Here is a 19,710-nt window from a genome sequence, read left to right as displayed (position 1 = left end):
GGCCACGGGAGAGGCACCAGAGTTCCCCCGTGATTTCCTCTCAATAGTGTAGTTGTTCTGTTCCCACACATGCAGTTCTGCAGCCTAATACATTTTCATATTTACATAGGCAGCTTGCAGAGCTGAAAATATCTCTCTTTCTTAGGCCACTCAGTGCACTCTGCCAAGCTGACCATCAGTAGAAGCATCTGGAAAACATTTTAATATGCCATTAATAAGAATCCAAGGGTTCGGGAAGGGCAGAGAGGTCTTTGGTAGTTAAGAGTCTAGTCTTCCCTGACTTGTGCAGGACTAATCACTTAAGAGGGAGGGATGCTTAGAAATCACATGACCCATCTGGAATGGCCTCAAGACCTAATGGTGTACTGAAAGAGAAGAGGACGTCAGGGGATACGCAGGCTAAAAATATCTCTTGGAAAATGGATTGTGCTTACAAGTGAGGAAAGTCTGAAATTCCCAGGAGGCATTGTAATGTTGGGATCGTCCTACCAAGCTAATTTGATCAGTGCAACTGTTAGCAATTTAAAGAAAAACAAAACAAAACCAAGAAGGTTCTCTTTGGTTTCTGGACTCTCTACTGTGGAGTGTGTTCCCACAGGCAGTTTGGGGGAAGGCTTTTTGACCTCAGGTGTGGCTGCCCCTGCCCTGACCCCAGTAAAGTCGCTTTCACAGAAGCACCTAGCATGGTGCTCAATTAGGCATCAATTACTCCATCTTCTGTCACAACACAGCGTTGTTTTAATTGGTGTGTTTGCTGGAGAAGTAAAACATGCTCTGTTTCCTTTCTTTTCTTTTTTTTAAAACATTTGGGCCACTAGTAGTTTTTCATCTCACTCTGTTTTAGGCAAACATTTTTTAGTGCTGTTGGAGACAGAAGAAAAAAATGCTAATGATGTTGGCAAGTGCCTAACTTCCTCCGGACCTCTGTCAGAGTGCCCGTTCACTAATCTAAACCATTTTCACTCCAAACAACTGGGTCATTTACTGACAAGAGGCCAGTGAGCCAGTCTGGCTTGTGTGTATTGAATATCTATGCAAAGTAGAGTGTGATCCAGATTTGTGCCTGAATGTATTTTAAATATGCCTGCTCCCCCAGGCACTATGAATGCATGCCCACCCTATGCACAAGCTCCCAGACCCCAGGATAAGTTGTTTTCATAGCTTCCCACCATCTGCTCCCTACCCCATAGCTATAAGGTTGTAAGTGGTGACAGGAAGTGCTCAGACATGCCATCAGCTCCAGTAGAGAGTGGACTGGGAAGACACCTATCTTGGTTACACACCATGGGCCCGAAGGGAAGGTACTCTTTTGCATCTTGAACTCTCCTAGCTCCCTCTCTCTGCCTCTGGAGGATACTCTGGGGGTGGTCTTTGGAGTCAGATGCTTTGGCAGATGGCACAGTCTTTAGGGAAACACAAGAGCTGCTTTCTAGCTATTAGAAGCCTGTTTATATTGATCTTCTCTTTGCCTCAGAGGAATTCAACCCTGTTATTGATGGGCTGTGAGGGAGGGACTTTCACCATCTATTCATCCCCCCTCCCTTTCCTTCCTTTCTTCCTCTTTCCCCTGCTGTCTTTCCTCCTAGTCCTTATTTTAAAGGAAAACTTAAAGGTCAGTCCATTTAAAGTTCAGTACATACCACAGTTATCCAGTGGCAAGAAACAAAACAGGGATGGGGAGATGACTTAACAGTTCAGAGCTTTTGCTACACAGGCATGAAGGTCCGAGTTTAATCCCTGGCATATATACAAAAAGCCGGGCATGACTGCCTCTGCCTATCAGCCCAGCACTGAGTGGGGTAGAGTCAGAAAGATCAACTGGACAATCTAACAAAAAATGGGGAGATTTAAGTCCAGGGAGAGACTCTATTTTAGGGGAATAAGGTGGAAGAGGACCCCCGGTGTCCTTCTTTGAACTCCACATGTGTTCATGTGAGCTGCATGCATCTGTGCACACATGAGCATATGCCACATGCCATATGTGGGTTCATAAATACACACACACACACTCTCTCTCTCTCACACACACAGCAATATAAAAGATGTAATGCAGGAAATAAGAGTCAATCCTGTTCTCCAACATCACTCACAAAGAATTTCTAACATGTAGCCAGGTGCCCTGAGCCCTAAGGTTCACAGAGAAGGTAAGCTTGGCTGGTCAGCATGGGGATAAAGATGAAACTCTACCCAGAGAGCCATTCCCTTGTATTTAACATAGCAAACACGTCATAAAGATAATATTAGAAAATAAGGTATACCATCTTCATTGTGGGTCTACTGTTTTTCTCTTAAAAATGAATTGTTAATTTTGCAGCAGACATCAAATGCATATGTTCTGAATTATAAATAACATTTTGGGGCTCTCTTTTGCTATCTTGTGTCCCATATGGACATTATTTCATGATGTAATATGAATACTATAGGTAAGATTTTTAACTTATTTTTTCCATGGTTAGGAAATACTTTCATTAATAATTTTTAATGGTAAAAATTACAAAGTGTTGGAAGCTACATTTTATTCTGGATTATTAAATACACATCATACATTAATTTATCCAGTACTTATAAAATCTTCAATTTATGCACAGAGAAAACTTTTCAAATTGAGATAGTCATGTTGTGCATATGTGGAGTAACAGTGGTGTTCAAAGGAAATGGAAGAAGGCTTAGGGAGATGTTTCTGTTAGGTTAAAGTACCCTGTTGATAAAGATTAAAGACAGTTAAAGGAATGTGGAGACACAAAAAATGGAGATGAGGGAATGAGGGGACAGGGGTAATGAACTATCTCCCAAATGGGCCAGTAGACTGGAGAGAGAGCCCATATGGTGCTTGTCTTGCAAGCATGAGGACCACAGTTTTAACCCCCAGCATCCATACAAAAAAAAAAAAAAAAAAGAGGTGGTGAGTGTCTGTGAGCTTAGCTCCTCAGAGGTGGAGATAAGGGGTCCTTGGGACTCACTGGACATTCTAGCCTCACTGATGAGCTTCAGACTAATGAAAGACTCAGTCCCTGGAAAAAGTATACAAAGTTTCTGAGAACGACACCCAAGGATTTCCTCTAGCCTTCACACATGCGTGCACATATGTACATACACACCTTCACCCCACCCCACCCCTACTGGCATATACACATACATACACATTGCAAACAAGAAAACAAAATAGGGGCTGGATACACAGCTCTGTGGTTAAGGCACTTGCCCAAAAATTCTAAGGACTCGGGTTTAATTCCCCAGAATCCATGCAAGCCAGATGCACTAGGAGGCACGTGCATCTGGAGTTCATTTGCAGTGGCTGGAGGTCCTGGTGAGACCATTTTCTCCCTTTTCTGTTTCTTTCTTTCTCTCTCTCTCTTAAATACATAACTAATTTTGTTTTGTTATATTTTTCAAGGTAGGGTCTCACTCTAGCCCAGGCTGACTTGGAATTCACTATTTAGTCTCAGGGAGGTCTCAAACTCATGGTGATCCTTCTACGTGCTGAGATTAAAGTCATGATCCATGACATCCAGCAAACACACACACACGCACACATACACACATAAAAGAAAATAAAACAGCCCAGCATGAGTGGAGTGTGCCTGTCCTTGGTCAGGATTGTTCATCCTAATAACTGGATGTACTTTTTAGTACAGCTGTCTAAGAAACTTTGGCTTAAGAATTAATTAACTGTAGAAGTAGGTAGGTATTTCCACCACTGGGATATAACATCCAAAGATCTTTTAAAAACAAGCAAGGAAACACATTTAATTTAAATAAATAATGCCTATTGAAAGTATTGGACCTTCCCAGCTTTGTTAAATTATGTAAGAGTTGTATGTTTAAATCTATATATTGAATCTATCTTGCTATGTATCTAAATCTATCCTGACTCTTGAACTTGACTGTGGTTATGCAAGAAAGTGGTGAAACCTAGGTTCTTTCTCTCCCCAAACACCCGTGTCTTCTCATAAACTGGCCTGCTGCTGGTCTTCTGCTAAACACAGTGGTGAGCCAGTGCTAAAAGCTGGTGTTGACAATGAAAGGTTTAGTGATCGGAGGAGACGTGAACTTTAGTGCTTTCTGGATATTGAAATCTGTGCCCTTCACGGCATCACACTCTGTGAGCTGCAGGTTTCTATTTCAAGACTGTAACAGGGTCGCAGGTAGAACTTACTCATGAAGAGAAATATAAGGAGGCTGCGATTTCTAGAGAAGAGACTATGAAGCATTGAATTGTGTGACCAGTGAATTCATACACTGAAGCCCTGACTCCCAACATGGCCATGCTTGGAGACAAGGAATCGAAATAGCTTAGATTCAAATGAGGTCATCATAGTGGGGTCCAAATCTGGCAGGGCTGGGGAACCTTAAGAAGAGGAAGAACTACCAGAACTCTCCCGTCTGTCCTCATAGGCACACCTTGGAGAAGCAGCTGTATAGATGAGCACACTGAATTTCTAGACTCCAGTAAAAGTAATTTCTATTTCTTGGGCCATCTAGTCTGTGCTATTTGGCTGATCCTATGCCCTTGCTTAGGAAAACCACATCCAAACAACAAAGCCTCAAATGAGTGATCCATTACTCCTCCAGAGAAATTCTCTGAGCACCTTCAAGTTCAATGAACTCCATGCTCCTCCCTGCACTCAAAGCAGCAAGGGTGCAGTCAGGAGTGACTGGAACACTGGCCTCTCTCTGCATCACCTGCCTTCAGGCCAACAGAACATGGCCCTGACTTCTGGCTTAAGACATGGAAAGAGTGCATGTATTATCTCCTTCCTTCCTAAAACCAAATGGAGAAATGCAGAAGGTAGCATTTTCATCATAAGAATGAGAATGTTTGGAAGGGAAGCTCCTATAACAATTGAGAATTTAAATATTTCTTAGAGCATGAGCACACTGACCCATAACCAAAAATAACCAAGAAGCAAGGTACAATCACGAGGATGCAGCCCCAGGACCACAGGAGGGGCTCCCAGCTGGAGGAAGTTGGTGCTGAGTGGGAAAAAGTAAATAAAGACCTCCCTTCCATCCGTCTCTGCATAAGGACCTCCAGAGCACTGTACAGCACTTTCCCAGGGGGGAAAGGGCTTCTGTCACATCCGGCACCCCCGTTAGCAATTCAGAGAAACCCTCCTGTAATCTGGCTTTGGCCAGTGGGGCAGGGGCAGTATCTAGCCTGCCGGCCAGTAGGGCTCACACAACTGCAAATCCAGACTGCAACTGGTATAGTGGCCACTCCCAGTGCTCATCTGTAGTGGTCAGTCTAACCAGATGAAGGAGCCCTCCAGTACCCATTCTCCCTTTGTCCCCACAATGAGATGCACAAGCTATGGAGATCTTTCTATATATATATAGTCAATTTATAGCGAAACTGATAAAACACAGAGTCAATGTGTCTGAGCAATGTGGTTCCTGTCTAGCTGGTCCTTGCCCCAGTAGCATCCCAGTGGAAAGGCAGCTGGCAGAGCACTGTGGATGAGCTCACAGTGAGACTCCGTCATATATTGCAGCAAGGCTCTGCCATCTAGAAAAGTCCTTTAGAGATATTCATTTATTTGGGAGGTGGTAGGGAGAGAGGGAGAGATACAGAGAGAATATCTGGCTTTATGTGGGTACTGGTGAATTGAATAGAAAATGTTAGTCTTTGCAAGGAAGCACCACTGAGTCATCCCTTCAGTTCCAAGAATTATGTTCTTGAGCAAGATGCTTAACCCCTTCAAACCTCAACAGTAGCCAGTGTGAAGTGGACATAACTTAGTGGTGGGAGAAGAGTGACCGGCGTGGCCAGTGTACAGCTTGCCCACACTAGTCACTCAGTGATCACGGGTGACATTTCCTCTGCTAGCGATGGTAATGGATACCTGGTCAAAGTGATCCTGCTCCAGGAAAGCTCCTCCTGATAGACCTTGCCTCGTGGCTCTGAACCTCAGCTCATACAATTGCACCGAGCGGTCTCATCCCTAGCACACTAGCTATAACTTCTGATTGATCCCATTTTAAATGATTTTCCACTCTCTAAAACCAAAGACAGGGCTTACTTTGATGACCGTATAACCTACTTTACAGTTGGGATTCAGTTTCTAATAATGATAGTGGTGAGAGCACAAAGAAAGGATGGCCACGCACAGATCCTACTGTGTGATCAGTACAGTTCTGACTCATTTTATACATACTGATCCATCCATAGCTTCTTCTACAAGAGGGCGATATGATCACTGTGGTTTGCAGTTGAGGAACTAAGGCACAGAGAAACTAAATGGCTTCTTCTTAGAATCACAGCTAGCATAAATGGCAGAGTCAGAATTGGAATTTAGCCCATCCAACTACAGAATATGAGAACATAAGCAGTTCTGAATGTTAAATTTGTGTCAACTAAAAATTGTCTTCCAAAGATATATTTATACTAGAGAAATTGTTGGTGTGTAGCACACGACCAGGGAGGTAACCCTTTAAGATCCCCTTGGAGGACTGATCTGTCATTCAGAAAAAACTGTAGCGTTTTCTTGTGTCACTATTTCACAGGGTAGCTATCAGTCTTAGAAGGCTGTGTTGAATCAATGATGTAAGCTATATTTTGAAGGAGATTTAAATAACTTTGAATGTGATGAGTTTTATAAAATGTGTTTACTGTAAGAAATAGTCACTGGCAGGCAGAAATGACTCAAAAATCTAAAGAAGTTGTCGATGCAAATATTTGGGGTATGGAAACATGAGTTGCTTGTTGTGTATTTCCTTTCTGATCCTGCAGGATATAAGAAGTTGGCTAACATTACAAATGCTCCCTGGGGATTCTGCTGACAGCTGGGTCATGTCACTGCTGCAGAGAATATCAGATAGTGATACTCTGGGAGGGACCACCATTGGATGTTTGATAGAAACTCAACTGTCTTCCAGACATTGGGGAACCCTGTCATCTTTACCCCATGTCATGTTCTCAGCTGAGTCTCATGGTGGGAGAACCCAGGGGGCCCCAGGAAGAGGTCTAGAAATAATCTGCTTATTTGAGCTGTAGCAAAAACTACGTGAGACATCGGTGATCAGTGGGATAAACAAATCAATCTATAGGAACCAAGATTATCATTATCATCAATCTCTTTAACTTTAAATTTACCAGCAGTGCAGCAATTGTACCCCCAGGAAAAGTGACCCAAGGAAGGAGAACCTTCATAGATTAAAGCCAAAGAGTGTTTTAGCCCCAAGTCAAGTGAAACCAGGTCATGGTGGTTCACCATGTTCCAGGGCAGGGATTAGGAAGAACCTTTTTCTAGAAATCTGTCTATTTCTGGCAGGCAGGGTAAGCCCCCCTCAGAGGGGATTTGGATTAAATGGCTGTGAGTGCTTGTCAGAGACCTCTTAGCTGAAAAGTGGAAAACACAAAACAGTGAAGTGATGCTCCGTAAGTCACAGTTACCGTTGTCAACCGGATTCTCTTCCGGCCACTTTAGCTGAAGGACGTGGGGATTCAGGTACTGTAATAGCAACCCATGGCTCCTTTTGTGCCACATCTGTGGGGTCTGCAGCTCTTTCCTTTCCATCTCCCTTTCTCTTCATTTTCACTTAATTGCAGTAGTCTCACTTCTACGGACATCTTCCCCATGTGCTGACATTGCAGAATTGCACAATTAATCGCTTTGAAAGCAAGCACATTCATTTTAAAAGTACAGGTGTGGCTGCCAAAACATCCTGATCTTCATTTCCCTACCTCTGGCACTGGTGCAGTACAAAGGCAGAGTCTTCTGTTGTCAGTACATTTAGATACATCAGAAAATTATCCTTCGTTGCTCTCTAAGTGAGCTTCCTGCAGAGTGCTGGGCTAATTTAAATGCTCCATTAATATAATGTCTTACAATTCTCAGGTGTTTCTGTCTAATTGAACATAAAAATTCTCACCCATTTTTTTTCTTCAGGGTAGGGTCTCACTCTAGTCCAGGCCAACCTGGAATTTACTATGTAGTCTCAGGGTGACCTTGAACTCACACCAATCCTACCTCTGCTTTCCATGTGCTGGGATTAAAACATGTGCCATCATGCCCTACTCAAACCTTCTCAATAGCACAGCAGCTATTCATAAAACCAGAAGGCAAACTGCCAAAATTTAAGTCCCCATTGAACCACTTATTGTCTATGTGGATTTGAACACAACTTTAATGCCCTATTCTTTGACTGTTAAGAGAATGAGTACTCTTGAGGTCCAAGCACACATGCCAAGAGCCCAGCTGAGTATCAGAGACAGGGTAATTACACATTGAATCATTGCTGGAAAAGAGGAGATCTGACATTGCCTAGTTTCTTCCCATCTCCTCTACAAGTGGTATTTCTTTTTCTGCCTCTTCCCTGCCCAAGGACACACAATGTTCCCTGAGTAATAGGGAGTGGGGACGTTGGACACTACTCCCCTGTGCTTTGAAGTTAGTTCCCATAACAACATGACACAGGCTCCATAACCCCTTTCTGCTTATTTTCCAAAGAGTAAACAAATACTGTAACAATGCTTCAGTTATCCCAAGACCTCTCATTTTGAACCTCAAATATTCTGATTACAGCCCCAGGAAGGATAGGCATGACTTCTGCAGAGCCAGAAAGAGATGACTCAGACTTCACCCTACCAAGTTTATGCAGTAGTTAGGAGACCAGGTCTTCCTAATAAAGTCACTATTGACATCACTGCCTTATACACGATCCTAACAGACTTGTTGAGCAGAACCTGAAGTAGCCTTCAGACAGCAGCAATGAAATTCTGCCCTGTGCTCTTCCAGTGGGAACAGGGTGTGATTATAGCTGGAAGGACGCCCCTGGTGAAGGCAGGTGTGCAGAGCTGTGGCCTCTCTAGACATCAAATCAGCTTACTGAGACCCAGTCACAAGACAGGGCCTGGGTTGTGTTTCTGAAGGTAGATGTGTAGTTACATTATCCCAGCATGGTACACAGGAAGTGACTCTGGATGAGTAACATGAACTTGATGCTTATGAGATCTGACTTTGAATCTTCCCTCCTTGCATAGTCTTGGGACATAAATTTCATGCTCTGAACCTTAGTTTCTTCAATTGTCCAATAAGAGAAAGATAAACTCATTTGCATAGTTGTAACAATGATGGTATGAAACACTGGCATCAACAGGAGATGCTGTTCATCATTCCTTTACCACGGTCATCAGTATAGCCACTGTTGTTGTGGTCACTGCCATCTCACTGAATAGGTGCCAAGAGGGCAAGTACTCTGACAAAAAACAGAGCCTTGGCAGCAGGATGAGATGTGAGGTCAAGAGTGAGAAGACAGGAAGTGCTGCTGGCCCTTGTTCACTAGGTAGTGGGCCCCAGCACATGGCCCAGACAGGTTAAGTGAATGGTGTGAGCCACCCACAAAGGAATGGGCCAACAGTAGACAACCCAGCAGCACTGAAGAGATGCAAATCAACAGTGAGTGTCTGTGGCTCATCTATGTTGAGTCAATATTAATTACACAGTGTCATAGTCCAGCACAGCAATGAAGCATCAGGGAAAGCCAATTGATGCCCAGTGATCAGGGCTCAGCAACAGAGAAGCCCCTAGAACAGCCAAGACAAGATGTCGGACAACTGCTTTGAGGAATTAATGATTAAATGACTAGTGATTAAATTTTCAAAATTTAACTATGGGGACTGGAGAGACGGCTCAGTGGTTAAGTGTGCTTTCTCACAAGCATGAGAGAATGAGGGGCCTGAAACACCCTCCACAAGTGTAAATCTCTACAACTGATATAAATGGATGGACATGGCCCACTCCTGAAAAGGGGAGCAGAGGTCAGGGAATCACACAGGCTCACAAAAAATAGCAAGCATTGGTATCAGTAAGAGACTCCTGTTCAACTTAAGAATGGGCAGGAAGGTGATAGAAGGGAGCTGACATTGTGCTGTGGCCACTGCAGGCAAGTGTCTTCCCCACTTCTGGCAGGTGAGTGCATGAGACCCTACAAGGGCACATACACATGCAACACACACACATGCACATACACACGCATGCACACACGCACTCACACACTATATATATATGAATGTGTGTGTGTATATATATATATATATATATATACATATATATATATACATATATATATATACATATATATATGTATATATGTATATATATACACACACACACACAAACACACACACACAAACAAAAAATAGTTAGCTAAAAAAAATAGTCAGCTGTGGGAAAAATATTCTCTGAAGATACTGGATAAAAAGTATTAGCTGTACTTTCATCACTTATTCTACTTTACTTCCCACTTTCACTTTCCCCACTTTGAGCCGAGGCAGGAATTAACCACCCACATCCTAAACACAGGGACTTAAATCTAGTTTACAATGATCGTGAAGTGCTTCGCAATCACGAAGGTGGGAGACTGTAAAGCCGCTGACAATGTTCTTTCCAAATCCATTCAGAAGATGAAAAGGAGGCTGGCAGCGTGAGTACTTCTGAGCCTTACATGCCTGCCAGCCTCGAAGGAGGGTCCCACGTTCCCCCAGCTCAAGGCTTTTCAATAGGACAAATCAAGATTCAGATCCAGCAGAAAGGGGGTGCAGGTAGTGAAATGATAAGTTGATAAGATAATGCTCAGCTTCTCTTTAGATCATCAACCTCAGGAAGTGGCTCATGCCCTGATTCATTCCTAGTGAGCCTCGCTCATGCCACGGACCTACGAAGCCATTGCCGTTCTTCAAGAGTTCTTCACTCCGCCTGCTGTGCTGGGGACTGCAGTGGAGGAGTGGAAGCTCCGACGCTAGCCACCGCTTCCCTGGAGGTGTATTGGGACATAACGTTGGGGAATTACATTAGGGGGCCTTAGGTTCCTTTTAGGTCTCAGGTCTTTATCTAACTCCAAGGTTCATAGAGAGTACCAGGGACCAGAGGGAGTATCAGTGACAAAAGTCTGAACCTTTGGGTAACTGTGAAGATGGCAGGAGCTGTTGGTCTTGTCACATTTTCCTATGATGACACAGTGCCACAGCCCATGATTACCATGATATCCACTCATGGTATTTTGTGATTCAGTTTTATTCTAATTTTATAATAATATGAACTATGATTTTATTGTGGGGGAAAGGCTGCTGCTGCAACAATTCTGTTTACTTTGTACGTTAAAATTTCTAATGACATACACGATTGGGGGGGTATCATATGCCACCTTAGTACATGTATTCAATGTGCAATGATCAGATCATAGTAACTGTCACATTTGTCACTTCAGACATTTGACATGTTCTTGTGCTATGAGTGTTGAAGACTCTTTCTACTATTTTGAAATATCCATTCGTGGTCAATAACAGCTAACCTACTGTGTATGGAACATTCGAAGTAATCTTTCCTATCTTTGTTGTCTATACCTATCAACTCTCTCTATCCTGTCACCCTAACACTTTTTAAAGGCTGCAATGATAATGTGAGCAACATTGTCAAGGTAGGAAGACCCAGAGATCCAGGAAGCAGAACGAACTGGAAATGTGTAGTAGGATGGGGGTTAAACCAAACCTGCTTTCTTGACTTGGAGATAGTCATTGTCATCGGAAACCAGTATGACCTTGTCCAGTTTGCTTTGTCCAAAAGCCCAGCATCCCAACCACCATAGCTTCACCCAACTAAATAAGCAGTGATGCCCCGTAGGGTGGGTTGATAGAAGGAACAAGAAGACTGGACTTCATGTTTCTCTGGAGGTGTGATCGTTTTGCTTTCACCAACAGGATATTTCCTGGTGTAACTTCTCAGTAACTAACCAGTGGATAGTGTTGTGATGATAATAATAATATATTAGGTGCAGTCTGCAATGATGAGGAATAAATGAGATACTCCCAACAAAGCACTTAGCCCAGTACCTAGGATGCATAGAAAATAGGAAGAACCCCATAAAAAGAGAAGCACTTCTCTTCCCGAGTTTGCCTCAGGCACATCTGTACTCTCGAGCTCCACGACAGAAGAGCCAGTGCAGCCCTGCACTCACGGAGATCAGAAACCCTTCTGTGGGGGGCAAGTCCCCGGCTTCCAGCATTTCAGAAGAGGAGAAGGCAGGCCTTCAGTCAAAGTGTTGCAGTCCTGTTTTCTACTGAAGCGCAGAAATAAACAGGAAGAAAGCTCACACTCCATGAGGAAAGGAAACTGAAATTTGAACTTGGAAGTTATCTGCCTGCTACGTCCTGCCCCCAAGCCTCCCCTGCCTTCCACCCTTCAAAGACACTTGGCCAATCTACAAGATCTAGTGGAACTCTGGTAGGAAGCCTGCTCCCCGGCCCCCGTGTGTGAGCATTTCTACTTCAAAACTGCCTTAAACACATGCACAAAAGTTACTACACTCAAAAGACATTTTCTAAATCCAACTTCCATGCTTTTGGATTTATAAAAACATACGGAGCGTCAAGGTCCCCTCTCAATTATGCTTCTCAAAAAGACTAAAATCCTCACCCGACAAGGATGAGGAAAAACCCCTAAGCAGGCTTTCACAGGTAACCTGTGTTTATCAATCACCACATGTTTTCTCAGTGGCAATAACACACATTATTTCTTTGTAACTCATTCAATATACAAATTACTTTCTAAAAGAACAGCCTGCCAGTCTATATCATGACCATCTCTGTGTAAGTTGACCATGGCAGAGGCTTGAAACAGCTGCATCTTGCCACCAGAGGCAATAAATGTTCTCTAGAAAATGTCAGATGGATTTGAAGTCAGACCTATCTCTTAGACCTGTTTTGGAAGTCACAGCAGAGTCCCCTGGTACCATCTACCTTCATTTCTACCTGGGTAACTACTGTTAGGAAAACTGGGAGGATCATATAGGTGAGAGGCTTAGCGTGATACTGGGTGATATTAAAGGAAGTAAGTGATAATTACTACCCCTCTCTGAAAGTGGGAAACATTGTCAACTAGAAATGCTTTGCCTGCTTTCTCTCTAGGTATTGGACGTTTCATGTGTCATACTCACTTACATATACCCAGACAAGATTGTCTCTTTTTTAGTCACTTCTATCTTTATATGGCTTTATAAGTCATCATCATTGCTAACACCTGTTGGAAACAAAGTAGCCACGGTTCATGTCCTGTGTGAACACACATGTTCCTTTCCCTACATGTCGTTTTCATGTATGTGCTGCATCAGTCTCCCACCCTTTCTGCAGTACTCACTTTTAACTCCCAAAGAAAACTGACACACTCATACAAACATGTGCACATATGCACACATACACTTTATAAGTAAGCTTGCATTGGTTTCATACTGCCAAATAACATAGTACCTGAAAACTCAAGTTGACTTTAGGGAGAAATAAACATGTATGAGCTCACAGTTTTCCATACGCCAAGATTAGTCTGTGTCTAGATGAGTATTTGTGGCTTCAGGTGTCTCCTGAGGCTGGAGCAGGAGATTAGACCCACAGTCATCTGAAGGTTGTGGTCCCCTCCTAAGGTTCATCTATCTGGATGGCTAGCTAGTATATAGAAACAGTTAGACGTATAGAATGCATCTTAGTGTGCAGGTTTCTTCTCAGGGCTGCTTAGTTCCCTCACAGCACAGCAGCTGTCTGTCTTTATATCCAGTGACCTAAAGTCCTATCTGTTATACTGGTTAGTCTTATTCAGAGCAAGAAGGAACTACATAAGGAATGTGTTGAAGTCAGTTTCTTATTGGTGGACAAACACCCAACCAAAAGCAGCTTATAGGAGTAAAGGGTTTATTTCAGCCTTATAGTATCTAGAGGAAATGCCATCAATGGTGGAAGAAAATGGCTTAATTCCATGGATCTGAGCAGAGAGACATTATCAAACAGCCAGCAAACAGACAACACCAGCAAGAGCTCACACTGCTCTCTACACACCTTAGAGTTAGATGAGTTAGACTTAAGATCTTCCCTCAATTGCATACTGTCTTCCCCAGGAGGGCTCTGCCCACTTCAGACTCAAGATTCAAGCCTTACTGTATAAGTGTATACATATGTACCTGATATCTACTATCAACAATGTATAGAAAGATATCTTCTAAGTCCTGAACAATTTAGGTTATTTATAGTAGCTGTGGTGCTGTGGCATTGAAGGAAGGTTTCATGGTCTAAGTGTCTGTGCTTGCCTCTCATCATGGTACAGAACCTACAAGAGTCACTCAGCAAACCTGTGTCAAGGAGTGCAGTGTTAACTGTGGGGGTGGATGGCTGAACGCAGCCTGGTTAGCTGGTAACCTAACTGAGTGAACCTCAGTGAAGCTGTCTTCAGACTGAGAGTGTGACCGACAGGAGAAAGATGGGCAGCTGTTTCAGATGCTACGGACTGAGATTACATGTGCCCACTTATGGTTATGGCCTCACATTTCTACCCATCTCCATTTGAGGGTGAGTGCTGAGATGCAACTTTTGGTTAGGAAAGTGAGGATTATGCAGTAATGAACCTTTGTTCTGGGTAACCATGCAAAATCAATCTCTCTCCTTCTCAATCCCTCTCATGAATGCAAAAAGTGACCCAAGATGCATTTTTACTTTTTTGGCTTTCTAGAGAAAGAGGCTGTGTGAGAAATCCATGTGTGGGGCACTTGGGAAGGCAGAGAATAGAGGATCCCTGGGGTTTGCTGGTTCATTAAGTCTGATAAGCGGATGGTCTCTAGGTTCAGTGAATAATTCTGGCTCAAATAAGGTGGAAGGAAATGACAGGTATCTGCAGGTTGTTTAGTATCCACACGCACACATGTGGCACACAGAAAAGCTCAGCCTGATATCTCCAATTGAGGCATGGCACACAAAACACTGGCAGAAGTGGATGCTAAGATTCCAGGTTCAAACTTCTGAGGGATTAGTAACCATGATCCCAACCATAGTTAAATGCTGGCCCAATGGAGTTTGGCTGCTGTATCTGTGCACTGGCTCATCCATGCATTTTACTGAGTGATGAATTATAGGGGTTTCAACCTCTCTGTATCTCATTTGTAAAATGATGAAGTGAAAAGCTGGGGAAATTAATGGTCAGAGTAACTATATAATTGACTGTCTGAATGAGGACTTTTGGAAAGTGAGAGAGGGTACAACAAACAATTGCAAATCAAGGCTGGGGAGATAGCATTTTTTATTATGAACGTTATTATATGGCATACTGGTCATATTCCCACTGGGCTGTTCTCTAATATCCCCTCTTCCCTGTCCACATCTCACTGAGGGCCTCAGAGGAGTTACTGGTATTCACTAGGGGTTTTAAATGTACCTGCCAGTCTCTGTGGTGGGGACAATGTCTCAGGATACTCTTTCCTGCCCTGTGGTTCTTACAGTCTCTCCCCTCCACTCTTCCTTGATGTTCCCTGAGCCTTGGAGGGCATGTTATAAGTCTGCTTTAGTGTTAAGCTCCCTTTATCCTCTGAAGTTCTACTTTGATGAGTTTTGAGTCCCCTTAGTGTGTGCCACTATCTCTCTGGTGGAGACTGTCAGTCTCGCAGGGAGAACAACAATCACTACTTCCTCTGTGACGCTCCTGAGACCTGACAGATGTGGTAGAGATGTCTGGTCTTGTGCTGGACAGCTGGATGTCTTCTCTTGTCATGTTGACGGATCTTGGTTCTGGGGAGATATTTTAATGGGTAAAGCAATTGCTGTACAAGGATGAAAATCTGAGTTGGATTCCCCTGCATCCACGTGAAAGCTGGGTGTGGTGGCACATGCCTGCAATACCAGCCTTGGGTAGGTAGAGGCAAGAGGATCTCTGGAGCCTGATGGCTAGTTGACTTAGTCTGCATGAATGGGTGAGCTCTATATTCTGTGAAAAAAATTGCATCAAAATATAATGTGGGGCTGGAGAGATGGCTTAGCGGTTAAGGTGCTTGCCTGTGAAGCCTAAGGATCCATATTCAACTCTCCAGATCCCACATAAGCCAAATGCACAAAGGTGAGGTAAGTGCAAGGTGGCACATTCCCACTAGGTGGCTCATGCATGTCTGGAGTTCAATTTCAGTGGCTGAGACCCTGACACTCCATTTTTTTTCTCTTTGTCTCTATGTCTCCCTCTGCTTCTCTCTCTAAAATAAAATAAAAAAATAATGTGGAGAGTGACTGAGGAAGACACCATGGACCTCTTGCCTTCACAGGCACACACATGTGCACCCACACCCATGCCCAGGAAGAGGTACAATAAGGCATACACAGGGACATGTGTTCACCTTAGCAGAGAGTGAAAGAAATAGAGAGAAAAGAGAAAGGCAGAGAATGGACACACCAGAGGCTGTAGCCACTACAAACGAACTCCAGACACATGTGGTCCTTGTGCATCTGGCTTATGTAGGTCCTGAGGAATCGAACCTAGGTCATTTGGCTTCACAGGCAAAGGAGACTCTCTGCTTGCAAATAAATAAATTTTAAAAATTGAAAAAATAAAAGAGAACACAACAGGACTCATGGGGCAGCCTGTACAGGCTACATCTGCAAAACCACGTGGTGGTCTACTTCACGAAGACTTTCAGAGGTGAAGGCCAGAGTCACTGATAAGCCAAGGAGGATCAGAGAAGAATCCAGAATGAGAACCATTACCCAACACCCGATCTTATCCAAAGTCAGAGAACATTAGACCTAAAGGCAGATTCTCAGAGGTAAGGCTGGTGGCTGACAGAGAGGGAAGAACACAAAGGGGAGCAGCAGGTGGAGGAGGTGGGCACCGAGGGCGGAGCACATTCTGTCTAACAAAGATGTCTTGCTCCCGCCACCGTGCCCTCAGGTCTGATTACTACACATCAATTTCTAATCTCAACACCTCAGGCTAGAAACACTGCTTTCAACCTCATGGCACCCTGGAGTTCCAGGAGCCAAGCAAAGATGACTTAAGAGGTGGCAATCTAGTTCCAGTTAGAATTATACCATATAAGGCTTTCACGTACTTCCTTAAAAACTTGTCTTGGTTGCTGCTTGTGTGTGTCAGTGTTAGGATCTGAACTGGGACGGATGGACAGGAAGCAAGTGGATGTTACCAGAACGTCTCAGAAGCACGGGGCTTTCTTGGCTTTACCCCACGACGCTCTTTGCCTGACTGTTGCTTTTTAAAAATATTCACGTACATCCTCCCCACCTTCTCCTCTGTGTCAGGTACAAGGCAGGCTTTGGGGCCTACAGCCCTTCTCTGTGAGCTTCCATCTTCCAGGGTCTGGATCACCAACCACTTCTGTCCTCTCCACCGGCACGGGCTCCTTCTGCCCAGAAGCCCAATAAACTGCTCCCGTGTGCAGAATAAGCAAACAGAAATAAACTTTGGGACTTCTCTGGTTGTGGCCCTCCTTGGCCATGCCTCAGAGGCAAAAAAACCCAAAAAACAAAAAACAACAACAAAAAGGCAGGATTCATCTAGAGACCCTGATTTTCTTTCCCATCCATGCTCCACCCAGGAATTTCTACTGTAGACATCCATCGCACACACCTGCTTCCATCAAAGGAGTACGGATCAAACCCAGCATGGGTAAGGAAGGTAACTGAAGTGCTCGGATAGGTTTCCTCTTACAAAACATCACTCATGAAATCCCACTGACAGAACACAGCCTCGTGTGCTGCTTTCTTTAGGGTGGGGTCATTGCCATCACTCTGGGGAGTGAAGCTCTTCTTTATGAGATGAGAATGTCTGTCTCCCTCCCTTTTTTTTTTCCCGCTTCCTTTCTTCGTTAATGGACACTGCAGGGGGATGGTCTGAGTCAGACTCCCTCCCCCATGCCAGGATAGAACAGCGAACACACAGAGCTCTTGCCCCGGCTCCCAGGAAGCTTATACTGTGGTACAAATATCAAATAAAACATGATTCTTTCTTGAGAAATTATTACCCACAAATATGATTGGTTTTTTAATATATTTATTTATTTACTTAAGAGAGAAAGAAACAGGCTGATATATTGAGAGAAATATGGGTGCACCAGGGCCTCCTGCCTCTGCAATGGAACTCCAGACACACATGCCACTTTGTATATCTGGCTTCATGTGGGTACTAGGGAACTGAACCCAGGGCATCAAGCTTTTCAAGCAGGTACCTTTAACCATTGAGGCATCTCTACAGCCTCCCATCACTTGTTTTGATGTATTCTCTAGCCTAAACTGAATTTTGTCTTGTTGATTACATGTAATACTTTAAACTTGTTTTCATATTTTATTTGTTCATCTGCAAGCAGAGAGAGAGAGAGAGAAAGTAAGAGAGGGAGGGAGAGAAATGGGTGTGCCAGGGCTTCCAGCCACTGTAAATAAACTCCAGATTCATGTGCCACTCTATGCATCTGGCTTATGTGGGTATTGGGGAATTGAACTCAGGTTGCCAGACTTGATAGGTAAGTGCCTTAACTGCTGAACCATTTCTCCAGCCCAATTAGATATAATTTTACAAATAAGAAAACTTAAAACCCAAAGAAGCAACCTTTCAAAGTTTCCTAACCTGAGTTACAACCTGCTTGTATATAGCACTGGGTGTCCAAACCTTATTTATTACATACTGAATCCTGGAAAAGCTCAGCTATGGACTGTGAAGCATTATTATGTATGATGTACCCTGATCCCTCTGGTCAATCTTCAAATAGCATTTTTCCTGATGTCACATGGCACTAAAGTAATAACAGTTGGATTGGAAGGTGACCTTGAGTCAGAAAATTACAGTATTTTCAATAGAAAGCAAATGAGACTTTCAATTTCCTACACCTTTTATGCAAAATACAGCTTCCCCAAGAACTAGATCAGAATGACTCTTTTGAATCCATGTATCCTATCATCTATAAAACAGCATTGGGATTATTCATGTCATACACCCCCCACACAAATACACACAAACACACGCTGTCTCTCTCTTTCTCACAAATACACACACATGCTACTTTACAAAGCATGATAAACTGACTTCTCTTTCACTGATATACTCTCTAATGGCTTGGCTGTTTCTTAAAACACAAGGCAAAATTCCTGACCTGTGAGATTCTCCTAGTGTCTAGAAAGATGCACGATGCTTATCACAGTCCTTTGAGGAATTGTGTTTCCATGTGTGGAAGACCAAACAGCAAGTGCCTTAGTAAAGGAAGAAACAGCTGCGTTAATTTGGACACTTCCTGTCCATAGTTCATGGAAAGCCACAGAGCCTATCCTGTCAGAACGCCAAGAGAATTTCAACACGTTCACAGTGTCTTGAGGAAGTCCATGTTAACACTAGGGCAAGATGAAGGGACTAAGCTGTACCAGCCAACATGTTCCCTTCAGAGAAAGGCTCAGAGAGCTCAAGCTATGAGTAGTAAGAAAGCCAGTCATTAGAAACTGCCATGTGAACTTGGCTCACTATGTGCTAAGTGAAGAGGTGATTGACTACACTGGTTAAATGCTACTCAATGTCAGCAATGGGAAGTCAAAGGACATTGGTGTCTATCAGTATTTAGGGATACTATAGTAGTGGGGTAATGGGAGTGTCCCAGTATTTCAGGGTATTTGTATTAACTAATAAGAGGTGGGAAGTGCTAGAGATTTTGGTGACTCATATGTGGAAGTCATATGGTATGTCATATGTGGTACGTGGGGGTCAACAAAGCCTCTCTTGGGTGTGCACACACTCGCTCTACCCCCCTGTGTGTGTGTCTGTGAGAGAGAGACGGGGGTGGGGGAAGCATGCTTGCATGTATGTGGGTACATGCACATGAGGATATGGGTGCATATAAGCCTAAAGGTTGATGTTGAGTATCTTCCTCCATCTCTCTCCACCTATTTACTGAGGCAAAGTCTCTCACTTTCTAATTTGG

General features: G+C 43.5%; 1 protein-coding gene across 2 annotated transcripts in view; it reads right to left on the bottom strand.

Annotated features, from left to right (window-relative positions):
• Window positions 1-19,710, bottom strand: part of Dock10 (dedicator of cytokinesis 10) — a 271,205-nt gene that overhangs the window by 217,677 nt on the left and 33,818 nt on the right. The window lies entirely within an intron of this gene.

This window comes from Jaculus jaculus, chromosome 4, assembly GCF_020740685.1.
Source record: "Jaculus jaculus isolate mJacJac1 chromosome 4, mJacJac1.mat.Y.cur, whole genome shotgun sequence".
Taxonomy (NCBI): Eukaryota; Metazoa; Chordata; class Mammalia; order Rodentia; family Dipodidae; genus Jaculus; species Jaculus jaculus.
Note: the sequence above shows the minus strand (reverse complement) of the source record. Positions and strands in the feature narration are given on the sequence as shown.